The sequence below is a fragment of the Gorilla gorilla genome, chromosome 7, assembly GCF_029281585.2.
Source record: "Gorilla gorilla gorilla isolate KB3781 chromosome 7, NHGRI_mGorGor1-v2.1_pri, whole genome shotgun sequence".
Classification (NCBI taxonomy): Eukaryota; Metazoa; Chordata; class Mammalia; order Primates; family Hominidae; genus Gorilla; species Gorilla gorilla.
Genome location: NC_073231.2, coordinates 94,483,599 through 94,499,224, shown reverse-complemented (window position 1 = coordinate 94,499,224; position 15,626 = coordinate 94,483,599).

Genomic DNA, 15,626 nt, shown 5'->3' with positions numbered 1-15,626 from the left:
CCAATCTCTAGTTAGTTTAGCATAAATTTTTATACAAAATGTTTAATTATCTCAATTTATATTATCTAATATATGTCTCAATTTCCAGCAAGATTAAAAAGCATGTGAAGAAATGCCAAAAGTCTTAAGGGAAAAAATCAAGCATAGAACCAGACTTAGCTATGACACAAACTGGAAGTTTAAATAACTAAGATTAATACGTTAAGGGCGCTAATGAGGAAATAAATGATATGCAAAATACGGTAGATCATTGCAGCAGAGAAATGGAAAATATACAACTGAAACAAATGAAAATGTTGGAAACCAAAGACACCATAGTAGAAATGATGACCTTCAAAGTGCTCATTAGTAGACTCAACAAAGCTACAAAAAATAATCAGTGAACTTGAAGACTGGTCAGTAGAAATTATGCAAATTGAAGCACAAGTATAAAACAAGAAATTAGAAAACAGCATCCAAGAACTAAGGGACAATGTAAAACCACATAATATACTCACAATTGGGATCTCTGATACTGGAAAATGAGAGAATTGGGCAGAGAAAATAATTGAAGAAATAATGGCTAAGAATTTTCTAACAATAGTGGTAGATATCAAATTGCAAGATGTAATAAACTCACAGACCAAGAAGGAGAAAAAACTGCTCAAAATCAAGGACACAGAGAAAAGTATCAAAAGTAGCATGGGTGAAGAAAGGAATATTTTTTCTACAGAGGAATAAGGATAATAATTACACTACACTTGTTTCAAGCTATAAGCAAGCCAGAAGAAAAGGAATTGACATTTTTGACATTTTGAAAGGAAATGAACCAATGCAGAATTCTATACCCAGCAAAATTAACTTTCAAAGGCAGAGGCGATATAAAGACTATCTCAGACAAACAAAAACAGAAATATATTTTAATTAGTAGCAGACCTACTTTATAAGAAATGTTTAGGCTGGGCACGGTGGCTCACACCTGCAATCTTAGCACTTTGGGAGGCCAAGCTGGGCAGATCATGAGGTCGGGAGATCGAGATCATCCTAGCCAACATGGTGAAACCCCATCTGTACTAAAATTCAAAAATTAGCTGGGTGTGGTGGTGTGCACCTGTAGTCCCAGCTACTTGGGAGGCTGAGGCAGGAGAATCGCTTGAACCCAGGAGGCAGAGGTTGCAGTGAGCCGAGATCAAGCCACTGCACTCCGGCCTGGCAATAGAGCGAGACTCCATCTCAAAAAAAAAAAAAAAAAGAGAAAAAGAAAAAGAAATGTTTGAAGAAATTCTTTATGCCAAAAGAATGTTTTCTAGGTCAGAAACTTGGATCTACACAAAGAAATAAGTAGTCGTGTAAATGGATAAGTGGATGTGAAATATAATCCTTTTAATGCCATTTTTAATTACTAAAAATATAAACCATGAAATAATAGCAACAATGTATTATGTGTTAAGGTGATGTGTAAAAATAAAATATATAACAACAATAGCACAAGAGTGGTGAGTGTGAATTAGGAATACTGTTGTAAAATCTTTACATTGCATGTGAAGCTTTATACTGTTATTTGAAGGTATATGCAAATTATTAAAAATTCAAATTGTAAACCCTGGGAGACCGATAAAAATTATTTAAATAGGCAAATAATAAAAGACAATGGAACAGAAGGAATTGAATCATAAAATATCTCCAATTGAATCTAGAGAAGGCAGTAAAAGAGGAAAAATAAAAAACAAAGGCAACAAAAATAGAGCATCTAGCTCTCCTCAAACTATTCCAAAAAAATTAACAGGAATAATTATCCCTAAGTCATTCTATGAGACCAGCATTATCCTGATAGCAAAGTCAGACAAAGATGCGATAAAGAAAACTACAAGCCAATATCCCTGATAAATATAGATGCAAAAATTTTCAGCAAAGTACTAGCAAACTGTTTCCAACAGCACATCAAAAAGATAATACACCATGATCAAGTTGGATTTATCCCAGGGATGCAAGGATGATTCAACATATGCAAATCAATAAACATGATATATCACATCAACAGAATGAAAAACAAAAATCATATGATCATCTTGATAGACACAGAAAAAGCATTTCATAAAATTTAACATTAATTCATGATAAAAAGTCTCAACAAACTAGGCATAGAAGGAGCATATCTCAACATAATAAAAGCCATATATAACAAAGCCACAGATAACATCAGACGGAATGGGGAAAACTGAATGTAGAAAAATTGAAAGTCATTCCTTTATGAACTGAAAGAGGACAAGACCTCCTCTTCAAAGCAGTAATAGAAATCATAGCCAGAGCAATCAAGCAAGAGGAAGAAATAAAAGGCATCCAAATGTGAAAACAGGAATTGAAATTATCCTTTTTTCGCTGATGACATGATTTTATATCTAGAGAAACCTAGACTTCACCAAAAAACCTCCAAGATGCAATCAATACATTCAGTAAAATTACAGAATACAAAATCAATGCACAAAAATCAGTACAATTTCTATATACTATGAACAAACTAGCTGAGAAATAAATCAAGAAGGCAATCCCATTTACAATAGCAACAACAATGATGACAACAAGTACCTAGAAATAAATGTAACCAAGCAGGTGAAAGCTCTCTGAAAGTAAAAGTACAAAACACTGATGACAGAAACTGAAGAGGACACGCAAAAGAAAAATGGAAGACATCCCATGCTCATGGACTGGAAGAATTCATGTTGTTAAAGTGACCATTCTGCCCAAAGCAATCTACAAATTCAATGCAATTCCTAGCAAAATATCAATACCATTTTTCACAGATTTTTTTTTTTTTAAATCCTGACATTCATATGGAGACAAAAAAGGGCCCAAATAGCCAAAGCAATCCTGAGGGGGGAGAAAACAAACAAACAAAAAAAACCTAGAGGCATCACACTGCCTGACTTCAAAATATTTTACAAGTTTATGGTAACTCACACAGCATGGTATTGGTACAAAAACAAATGCATAGACCAATGGAACAGAATAGAAAATATAAAAATAAATCCACATATTTACAGCCAATTGGTCTTTGACAAAACCAGTAAGAATGTGCCCGGGGAAAAGATACCCTCTTCAATAAATGGTGCTGGGAAAATTGGATATCTATACATAGAAGAATGAAACTGGACCCTGGTCTCTCAACATATACAAAAATCAATTCAAAATGAATTCAGGACTTAAATGTAAAACCCCAAAATACAAAGCTACTAGAAGAAACATAAGGTAAAGATTTTATGACTAAGATTTCAAAGCACAGACAAAAGAAACAAAAATAGACAAATGGGATTATATCAATCTAAGAAGCTTATGCATAGATAGCAAAAGAAAGAATCAACAGAGTGAAGGAACAACCTGTTAAACACACACACAAACACACACACACACACACACACACACACACGTTTCCATTATAAAGTGGGAAAAAGACATGAATGGACATTTCTCAAAAGAAAACATATAAATGGACAATAAGTATATGAGAAAAGCTCAACATAATTAATCATCAAAGAAATGCAAGTCAAAATTGACATATTATCTTACCTTAGTTAAAATGACTACTATTAAAATGAAAAAAAATAACAGATTCTGGTGAGGTTGCACAGAAAAGGGAACTCTTACACACTCTTGGTGGGAATTTTATATAGCCATTATGGAAAATAGTATGAAAATTTCTCACAAAGCTAACATAGAACTACTATATAATTCAGCAATCCCACTACCGGTTATCTATCCAAAGGAAAATATATTAGTATATCAAAGTGGTACCTATACTTGCATGTTTATTGCAGCACTATTGACAATAGCATAGATATGGAATCAACCTAAGTGCCTATCAGCAAATGAATGGATAAAGAAAATGTATATGTACAAACAATGAAATGCTATTCAGCCATAAAAAAGAATAAAATCACATTACTTACAGTAACAGATATGGAACTGGAGGTCATTATGTTAAGTGAAATAAACCAGACACAGAAAGACAAATTTCAAATGTTCTCACTCATATTTGACAGCTAAAAATGTTGATCTATGGTGGTAGAAAGTAGAATGATGAACACCAGAGGCTGGAAAGGATGTGTGTGGGGTGGGGGAGGGATTAAGTGATGTTGGTCAATGAGTGCCAACTTACAGTTAGATAGAAAGTTTCAGTTCTAATATTCAATAGAGTAGGGTGAGCATAGTTAGCAACAATGTATTTTATATTTCAAACTGACTAGAAGGGAGAATTTGAAATGTTTCCACTACGTAGAAATGATGAATACTCAAGGTGATGGATGCCCCAAATACTTTGACTTTATCATTACACATTATATGCATGCAACAAAATATCACATATACCCCACAAATATGTAATATATTATGTATCAATTAAAAAAAAAGCAGCTCAGGAGACAACAGGTTTTTATCCAACCATTTTAATGATTACTTTAAATGTGAACTTCTAAAAATACACTGAATGACAAAAATTGTCCGATTGGAAAAGAAAGCAAAGCCTGTCTATATGCTTCTTAAAAGAAACCTCACTGTTGGTATAAGACTTAAATAGAGCAATTTTTTAATGAGGAAATATATTTCATAAATATAGTTAACTGATTTTTACCAAAAGCAAAAGAAATTCACTGCAGAAAACATACTCTTTTCAACAGAAATTCCTCAAACAATTGAACTTTGGCAGGAGAAATATAAACTTTGAGACATATCTTACACCTCTTTAAAAATTAACTCAAAATGAATTAGAGACCTAAATATAAAATTACAGGATTTCTAGAAATAGTCATAGGAGAAAATCTATGTAATCTTGAATTATGTGATGAGTTTTAAAAAGGCAACACAAATTGCACAATTCATAAAGAAAAAATATTGATAAATTGGTCTTTATTGAAATTCTGATATTTTCTCTGTAACATACACAACTAAGACAATGAAAAGACAAGCCTCAGACTGAGATTAAATATTTTTAAATTACATATGTGATACAGAATGTTACAACTCCAATAATAAGTAATGCTGATATATTGATATTGATATGTGCCTTGAGATATGATTTGATGAGAGAAATAATTTACATAGTAATTATCTGTTGGAATCTTCTAGGAAAAAAACTCTTAATCCCAGTCTAATCTTGGAGATAACATCAAACCAACCCAAATGGAAAGAATTCTTCAATTGTCTTCGAATTTTCAATAACAAGATTGATAAGGAAAGACTAAGAAACTCCAACACACCAGAACATATAAGGGAATTAAGATAAAGAAAAAGCCAAGTAAATAAACAGACAAGGAATGCCATTTAGTCATCAGTCTAACCTAATGAAAAGAAAACGCTACTTATAATGACAAACTGCAGTGTGGTGTCATGCATTGGATTCTGGAACAATGCTGAAATTATAATAAAGTTTCTATTTGGTTAATAGTATTTTACCAATTTCAATTTCTTAGCTTTGACAAATGTGCCATTTAAGCAAGGGGAAACTAAATCAAGAGTATGCAGTAACTCTGCACCTTGCTTGTAACTTTTCTGAAAAACTATAATTATTTCAAAATTTAAAAGATTATTCAAAAACTTAATTTGGTTTATGTTCCTTATAGCCAAGAGCTACTAAATGCATATACTACTATAATAGTTTGTGTGAAATCAAAGGAAAATAAATAAAAGAAAATAACTAAATCTATAAAAGGAATGAGGGCCTTGAAAATAGTTACAAGGAAAATGAATTATTCAAATTGTGATATTGAGAAAGAATGTATAGTAAAACAAAATAGAAATAACTAAAGTACTAGTTGTTGCCATTGGAAGAGATAGAGCCATCCCTAACAGAAATGCTGAAAAAATTCAGGAAGAGAAAGACATTTTAGAAAAGAACTGATGTCTTCAGTTTTGCAAATGGTAAGTATGCCTTGATGTGCTGGAAGTGTATGCAAGTGTACAGGTCAATGAAGCAGTTATTAGAATGTAACAGTCAGAAGACAGATTGGAACTGGAAATAATGATCTGGTGCTAGCACACAGAAAGACAATAGCTGAAATCCTAAGAGTAAATGGCTAAGGTAGAAATTTTTGGAAAAAATCAAGTTAATGAAAGAGAATGAGAGAGCATAGAAAGGAAGGGGGTTCTAAAGACAGCACTTTAAAAAAATACACTAGGAATTCATGAAGAAGAAGAATAAAAGGAAATGGTAAAGGAGTAGGGAGGTAACAGGTAAACAATGAGAGTAATATATTACCACCTAAAGAGAAGAGAGGATGGCAAGAATTAGAAGTATTCATTAGTGTCAAGTACTACAGGGACAAGGATCTATGTTAACCGAATGAACACCGTAAAGTATGGATACTGAGAAGTCATTGATTACCAAAGGGCTCAATAGATAGGCAAGGAACAAAAGTAGAGAAAGTACTTCCAGAGGATAAGAGATGTCACTTCTCTCTTATTTCCTGGGAGACAGTAAAATCTCATTCTCCCTCCTTACATACAGTGATTACTCCAGCAAAATGCCCCACTCTTGAAAAGCTCAGCAAAAAATGTTTGTCCAGTGTACATACTTTTTATTTTGTGGAAAATCCATTTTCATGAAATGAGAAGGGATGCAATTAATAGCCCCAAACTGAAGCTCTAAAAATAAGCTATGGAGCTAAGGCTACAATTATATTTAAACATTGTGTTTATGGAAGGGGCAATTAATAAGCAAATAGTGTAGGTAATGTGCACTAAGCAGCTGAAGAGATGCAATAGTAAATCAGCTGCAGTAGACTTCCTCAAAGATAGAAACATCTAATTAGTGTGATATGTGAATAGACACATACACACATATACATAACATTTAAACATTATTTTTACACAACATCTTTGAAATGGAAACCAGTCGTCAGTAGTCACAATCCAGCTGCCAGCAGGCAGAAGACAGCCAAAGCATTCTATTATGCTTGTGTTTGGCCGTCATGTTGGTTTCTTGTTTGTTTGTTGTTTTGTTTTTTGTTAGTTATTTGAGCACTTTGGGTTGAGGCATATGCTTTGTATATTACTGTATTTAGCAACATTCTTTATCATCTTACTTCTAGCTAACAAGTTTATGGCTCTTCTGTGGCCCTTGAAGGTGGTTCAGTTTTGACTGTCTGTACATTATATGCAACTAGTCTTGTACAACAAGCAATAGAGCAAGTTTCTTTTTTCTTATTTTTGGAAAATCAAACATTATGAGCATTTTTAAGTGGAAATGTTTAACACTGTTTTACTTTGGATACTGCCATTTTCCTTTTTCTATGTTGATGTGCAAAGTTTCACTTTAGAAATTCCAGTCATGCTTTCTGCCTTCTCTGGATTTGGAAAGAAGCAGACAGAAATGCAATAGAAATTCATCATACTGGAATCTATGTGCATGAACAATAGTTCTAACTGCTTGAATAAAAATGCCATGATATTTATATCTAGATTTGTAAATATGGAGATTCTGAAGCAACACCATAGATCCACAATTGTCAAAATAGCTCTAGGCCAATTACCTATCTGCATTTATATAGCCCACAAATAAAAGCAAACCAGGAAATCCAGAAATAAATCAATCACTATTTATTGAGTGTTTCATTGGAGCTTTGTTCTACGCATGTAGCTTAAAGCTGTACCTTTATTGACTGATGTGGATCACTGCACAATCAATATGGCTAGGGCAACATTTATCAGTCATAAAATCTGGCTGGGACACACAAATAGATGTGTTTATCCTGTAGTTCACATTACAATTACGTGAGAACATGACTTCCATCTGAATTGTTTAAATAATTAAGAACAGATAAGAATTGTCTTAATAACTCATATTATTTAGATAAAGCCTCCAAAATTATTTCTGCAGTATATATTGTATATAATATGCAACTTTTTCTTTATCAGAGTGTTTCTAAATACTTCTACTTTAATCAATTTTATGTTAAAAGACTATATTTCTCCCTTTTATTATTTTTTTGTGGCCTAAAATCTTATAATAAAAACCAGGATAGAACATCTATAAGTTACTGAAAATAGATGTCAGTAGAATACAGGATAACAGATCTGGAAAATATTTTGGAGGAATGAAATAAAGTGATTCTTCTGTTTAATCCTTAATTAATGGCCCCAAAAAGAGGATTGCTAACTATCTTTCCAAAGAATGTAACAGAACTCTGAGCCTCCACCAACCACAGCTTGACCTCAACCTAAAATCCTTTGGTTTAGTAGTGGAATAGAGGAGAGATAAAGAGAGACCAGAGAGTTCAGAGAAGTCACTGCTGCCTTAACAGCACAAAACCAGTGTTCACAAAACCCTCTCTCGGAAGTGTTCACCAGAGATCACACTGCAAATATTTGATCATTTCTTTTTCTTTTTTTGGACACAATAAGCAAGGTAGAGAAAAAATCCATACAAAAGCATAGCTGGCTTTTCAAACTGTTCTCTCATTCATTCATTCTATTCTTTATGGAATAGCTGATGAACTAAGCAAAAACCTTTATTTTCAAATAAATTATATAGAATGCATTTGCCTTCTTGTCACATGTTTGGAAGAAAACGCGTAACATCCATTTCGATTTGTCTAAATGTTTTAAATATGCAGATAACAGAAAAAAATGACCATCCTAATATTTCAGAGACATGTTTTGTTTTCTTTAAAAAATACATTTATTTAAAAATAGACTTCGACATATTTCCAGAGTTTTAGTATAGAAAATGTTTGGAATACTTAGCAAATGTTTAGATTATTACTTCAGACCTATGATTACCTGTTCACATGTAATGTGATAAATATTCTACATCAATGGATATAATTTTATTTCAGCAATCCCTGTTTTAAACGGTCTAGAATACATCTTCAGTGGAGGTCTCAACTGGGCACAAACTGACACTCAGAGTCTAGTTATATCCAAAAAACTGTATAGACAGCCCGGAGAGGTTCAGAAGCCAAGATGCAGGCAAAGGGAGTTTCAGGGGATGGAGAAAGTCTGTTCAAAGAACATTTGTGAAAGGCTGTAAGGGAATTAAGATAAAGAAAAAGCCAAGTAACTGAATAGACAAGGAATACCATTTAGTTATCAGTCTAACCTAATGAAAAGAAAATGCTACTTTTAATATTCCTAGATATTTTAAAACATTTCCTATTGGCCCTATACACAAATGTAATTTTTTTCTTTGTATCTCCCCTTTTTTTTTTTTTTTGAGACAGGGTCTCACTCTGTTGCCTAGGCACAGGGTGTGATCTTGGTTCACTGCTATCTCTATCTTTTGGGCTGAAGTGATCCTTTCACCTCAGCCTCCAGAGTAGCTGGGGCTACAGGTGCATGCTCCCATGCCTGGCTTATTTTGTTTACTTTTTGTAGAGATATGGTTTCACCACATGGCCCAGGCCAGTCTCAAACTCCCAGCCTCAAGCAATCCTCCTGCCTCAGCCTCCCAAAGTGCTGGGATTACAAGTGTGAACCACCGTGCCTGGCCTGTAAATTTTCTCTTACTAGGCTCTCTGTACCCCACAGGAACCATAATGAAGTATCAACTGAGATCCTATTTCTCAACAGAAATATAGGACCCAGCAGGAAATCAGCACAATAAGAATTGTGTAGAATATTAGTTTTGGAGAATCTTAGACATACCTTTAGAAATTCTGCAGAAAACTAAAATACTACCTAAGGAAGAAGTTTCTTGTAAACGAAATTTAAAAGTTAAAGTTAAATGACTTTCATTCTACTGACTGAAAGAAATCCTGGGAAAATTTGGGATTCCTCCATTTAAAAGTGTAATATATTGGAGCAGTTTGGCTTTCAACCACAAACAATTCCTGAATTAGACACTGTAAATGAAAGAATCCTCTGTTAGACCTTTGACAAGTCTCTTGCAAAATGCATATACAAACCCTCTTTTTTCTTCATTTCTTCCTCATTTTGGAACACTTAACATTTTAATTTCCCTAAATTATACTTCTATGTGGGAAAATTATTCTTTTTTTTCTTATATTTTTGAAGCATGTATAACTTTATCGAAATATCATCTTGCCCACACTGGATCTTATCTGTGCAACAATATCTACTAATGTTTCTGGCATTTATTTGCTTGTTTTTCATTTTTGTTTTTGTTTTGTGATAGGGTCTCACTCTGTCGCCCAGTGCAGTGTGCCACTGGAGTGCAGTGGCACAATCATGGCTACTTCAGCCTTGACCTCCCAGAATCAGGTGATCCTTCTGCCTCAGCCTCCCAAGTAGGTGGGACCACAGGTGACCACCACCATGCCCAGCTTTTTTTAAGTTGTTTTTAATTATTTGTAGAGATGGAGTCTCCCTACTTTGCCCAAGCTAGTCTCAAACTCCTGGCCTCAAGGAATCCTCTCACCTAAGCCTCCTAAAGTCCTGGGATTACAGGCATGAGCCACTGTGTCCAAACTATTAATGTTTTTTTAATTTTGGTAAAATATACATAACATAAAATTTACCATGTTAGCATATTTTTGGGATCCAGTTCAGTGGCATTAAGTATATTCACATTATTGTTATAACCATCACCACTGTCAGTCACTAGACTTTTTCATTTTCTCAAATTGAAACTTTCTACCCGTTAAACAATAATTTCCCATCTACCCTTAACCTCAGTCCTTGAAAACCACCATTCTACTTTGTATGTCCATAAATTTGACTATTCTAGGTACTGTGTATAAGTGGAATTATAACAGTATTTGTCCTTTTGTTTCTGGTTTATTTCACTTTGCATAATGTCTTCACAGTTCATTCATGTTATAGTATGTGTCAGAATTTTACTTCTTTTTAAAACTTAATAATATTCAAATGTACAGATATACTACATTTTATTTATTTATTCATCCATTAATGGACATTTTGGCTGTCTCCACCTTTTGTGGACCATTGTGAATAATGCTGCTATGCGCATTTATGTATAAATATCTGTTGAAATCTCTGCTTTCAGTTTTTTGGGGCATACTCCCAGAAGTGGAATTGCTAGATTAAATGGTAACTCTATGTCTAATTTTTTGAGGAACGTCCATGCTGTCTTTCTCACTGGCTACACCATTTTACATTCCATTAAGCAGTGTACAAGGGTTGCATTTTCTCCATATTCACTTCAACTCTCGCTATTTTATGGTGGTATTTTTTTAATTTTAAAATACAATAGCCAACCTGAGTGTGAAATGGTGTTTCATTGTGGTTTTGATTTGGATTTCCCTAATGATTAGTTACATTGAACATTTTTGCATGTGCTTATTGACTATCTGTATATTGTCTTTGGATAAATTCCTATTAAGTTCTTTTGTCGATATTTAATTGGGTTGTTTTTTTCTTGTTGTTGAGTTATAGGAGTTACTGAGTTGTTTTTGTTGAATTGTAAGGATTTACTGTGAGGTTACGTCCCATTAAACCCATTGAAAGTTGAAAATATTTTAAGTCAAAATGTGTTTAATACACGTACCCTACTGAACATCATAACTTAGCGTAGCCTACCTTAAATATTTTCAGAACTTTTACATTATTTATCAGTTGGGTGAAATCACCTGGAAATGCCATACACTATAGAGTATTGGTTGTTTACCCTTGTGATTGCATGGCTAATGGAGATGTACCTTGCTGCCCTGAATTACACATCAAGAGAGTCTTATACCACTTTCTACTGAATGTATATAGCTTTTGCACTACTGTAAAGCAGAAAAATTTTGAGTTTAGGCTGGGTGCTGTGGCTCACGCCTGTAATCCCAGCACTTTGGGAGGCCAAGGTGGATGTATCACCTGATGTCAGGAGTTTGAGACCAACCTGGCCAACATGGCAAAACCCCATCTCTACTAAAAATAGAAAAATCAGCCGGGCATGGTGTCGCATGCCTGTAGTCCCAGCTACTCGGAGGTTTGAGGCAGGAGAATCACATGAACCCGGGAGGCAGAGGTTGCAGTGAGTGGAGATCATGCCACTGCATTCCAGCCTGGGCAACAGAGGAGATTCTGTCCCTCTCCAAAAGAAAAAGAAAACAAAAATTTTAAATTGAACCATTGTAAAACAGGGACTATCTCTATGTCCTAAATATTAACGCTTTGTGAGGTATATATGATTACAAATATTTTCTCCCATTCTATGAGTTGTCTTTTCACTCTATTGATAGTATCACTAATGCACAAATGTTTTAAATTTTGATTAAATCCAATTTATTTTTCATTTTGTTGCTTGTGCTTTTGGTACCATTTGAGACCATATTGGTATTATGGTACATCCAAGAAATCATTGCCAAATACAATGTCATAAAGATTTTTCCCAATTTTCTTCTTAAAGTTTTATAATTCTAGCTCTTACATGTAGGTTTTTTATCTATTTTGAATTAATTTTTTAATACAATTTAAGGTACAAGTACAACTTAATTCCTTCTCATATGGATATTCAGTTTTCTAAACATCATTTGTTGAGAAAGGCTGCTTAATGTTTTTCCTCTTTCTTTACCATTTTCGAAGTAGGTACAAAGATATACTTAATCCTCAGTGTGCATTTATTGTCAATTATTTATAAATCAAGCAAGTTATTAAGGAAAAAAAATTCTGACACGCTGTTATAATTTATTTGCACCAAAGTGGGCACCTATTAAAGAGTATTCTTTGTAGTTGAATTTTTTGTGCATGCAAGATGTAAGGTCTGTTTCCATACAGTAACATAATTGAAGGATGCATATATCTGACTCTGAGACACCGAAGTGAGGTGTTAATCTTCAAAAAGATTTATTGGAGAGGTGGAGAACATTATACATAGGAAAACCTCTTCACTATTTTTAGGTTTCTCTTCCCCATCAAATTCTACTCATCAAAATATCTAATCTACTAACCTGCTTTACCTCATCCTATGCTGACTTTCTGACTGTCAGGCCCCTCTTCTCCCATCTACTTCAGAGTAGCTCCATACCTTCTGCTGTGTAATCTAGCCTCTCTTCTCAGGTTTTCCCATTTGCTCCAATTTTCTACCTTTTTCTCAGCAAAACAAAAGACTCTTACTATTAATCTTCTTTACAAGAAAATAGTAGAAGAGCAGGAGAATATTAACACAATTACCAATATAATTCTTTTTTTTTTTTTTTTTTTTTTGAGACGGAGTTTCACTCTTGTCACCTAGGCTGGAGTGCAATGGCGCAATCTCAGCTCACTGCAACCTCCACCTCCCAGGTTCAAGTGATTCTCCTGCCTCAGCCTCCCAAATAACTGGGACTACAGGTGCCCACCACCACACCCGGCTGATTTTTGTATTTTTAGTACAGACAGGGTTTCACCATGTTGGCCAGGCTGGCCTCGAACTCGTGACCTCAGGTGATCCACTCGCCTTGGCCTCCCAAAGTGCTGGGATTACAGGTATGAGCCACCGTGCTCAGCCAATTCATTTTTTCATTATGACATATAGCATACACAAAAAATTATATGTGACATGATTAAATAATGACAAAGCCTTATTTCCTCTAAAGTTCCATGGATACCACTTCTAATTACACCCCCACCATTTCCCAAAATTTATCCATAATCATGAGTTTGTGTTCAACATTCTTTTGCTTTCCTTTATAGCTTTTACTACAATGTGTTTTCTAAACACAGTAAGATACAATGTTACCTAGCAGACAGAAAAATGTTAAAGTTTGAAAATACCAAAAATGAACCAAGATTTGAGACATGGGATTTCTCATACACCACTGGAGCATACATTGTTGTACAGGCTATTTGTAAAACAATTTGGTATTATTTTATAAATGAGGCTCTACAGTCCAGCAGTTTTCTTTCACAAAACTCTTACACATGTACTCCAAGAGAGATGCATTTGAACGTTCAGAGCAGCATTTTAGCAGTATAAATGTTAAATAACTCAAACATTCATCAGCATACCAGTGCACAAAGATGAAGAGATTCCAGTTTTAGGTATCAAAATAAATGATTCTCAAATATTTAATGTTGTATGAAAAAGCAAGTCAGTGTATAAAATATATGATTTAATATTTTATTATATAAAATACTGCATGTAAAAACTCCTTTACCAAGATCATATGGTAGACCTTACTAGTGTTCATTGACCTCTAGTCAATCTCTTTAGGTTATATGATATAGCTTATAAAAGACTATACTTTCTTGCTTTCTTACAGTCAGTTGATGTCATCTGATTGGTAAGGGCCGTGATGAGAAGATCCTGATTTAAATAATCAAAGTGCAGATGTGTGACATCCTTGACTTCTGTTCCACATCCACTGCAATTGAAGGGGCCATGGATTTTAGAGGGTACATCTTCAAGTTGGTGAAACCTCTTTCTGCCTAGCAACCAGAGTTACTTATGGAGTAGAGTCCCTGCTGACCTATAAAAGACATATAGCTTGAACGAGAAATAAGCTTTGATCTGTTAAAATGGTCAGATTTAGGCATTGTGTTTATTATTGCATCAGGTTAGCTTATTCAACTGTTGCAGTTGCCATTATTTCCTGTATGTATTATTCTAAAAAATCCAAGTTTTAAGTAAAAGAAGCCACACACAAGAAAGTATATGCTGTGTGATATCAGTCTTATGAAGTTTTAAAGTAGGCAAAACTAATATATTGTGTTAGAAGCCAAGAAAATACCTGCCTTTAGGTTTTATTGATTGGAAAGGCATATGAGGGGGGTTTCTGGCGGAGGGGCTGGTACTGTTCTATTCTTGATCTGATTGCAGATTCATTCTTGTTACCTCTGCTAATAATTCATAAGGATTGTAGTGATGTCCTTCTATTTTTTGATATTTATAACTTGTACCTTTTCTCTTTTTTGCTTGTGCAATTTTTTTAGGGTGTATTAAATTTTATTAGTCTTTTTCAAATAAATGAGTTTTGGTTTAGTTAATTTTTTCTATTATTTTTTTGTGTCATATAAATTTCTGTTCTTAATTTTATTATTTCATTCTATTTTCTTTAGATTCAATTTTTTTTAACTTTGTGGGAGTATAAATGATAAGTTCATTGATCATAAGCCATAAGAATTGAAGAATGCACGTAGGATTATAAATTAACCTGTACTCATGGCTTTATCTGCATTGCACAAGTAGTGTTTTGTTATGTTTTAATTTTCATTTAGTAAAACATTTTCTAATTCCAATTGGTGATTTCTTCTTTCATTCATGATGTTTTACAAGTGCTTGTATAATTTCAAAATATTTAGAAATTGTCTAGTTATCTTTTTATAATAATAAATTATTAAATTTCTAGGTTAAATCTGTAATCAGGTAACAAAATATGTAAATTCAAAAAAATTAGGGTTTTGCATCTCACATTAAGTCATTGATGCATTTGGAATTGAGTTTAGTAATAAGATATAAGGTAATGATCCATTATCATTTTTCCCAGATATTTAGTTATCTTGGCACCATTTATTAAGTAGCAAATTATTTTTCCATTAACTTGCCATGCCAAAGCAATTTGTAATGCCAAACTGTCATACATCAGATTTCCTAAAATCTAATATATGATTTCTGTTTTATTGCTCTTTTTGTCTACCTCTTAGTCAATATCAGCTATTTTAGTTATTAGAACATTAAAATATGTCTTAGGAACTGAAAGAACAAATCTGCCCCCTCCCACCACCTGATTCTTCTCATTTAGGAGGTTTTGTCACCTCTCCAGATGCTGCTT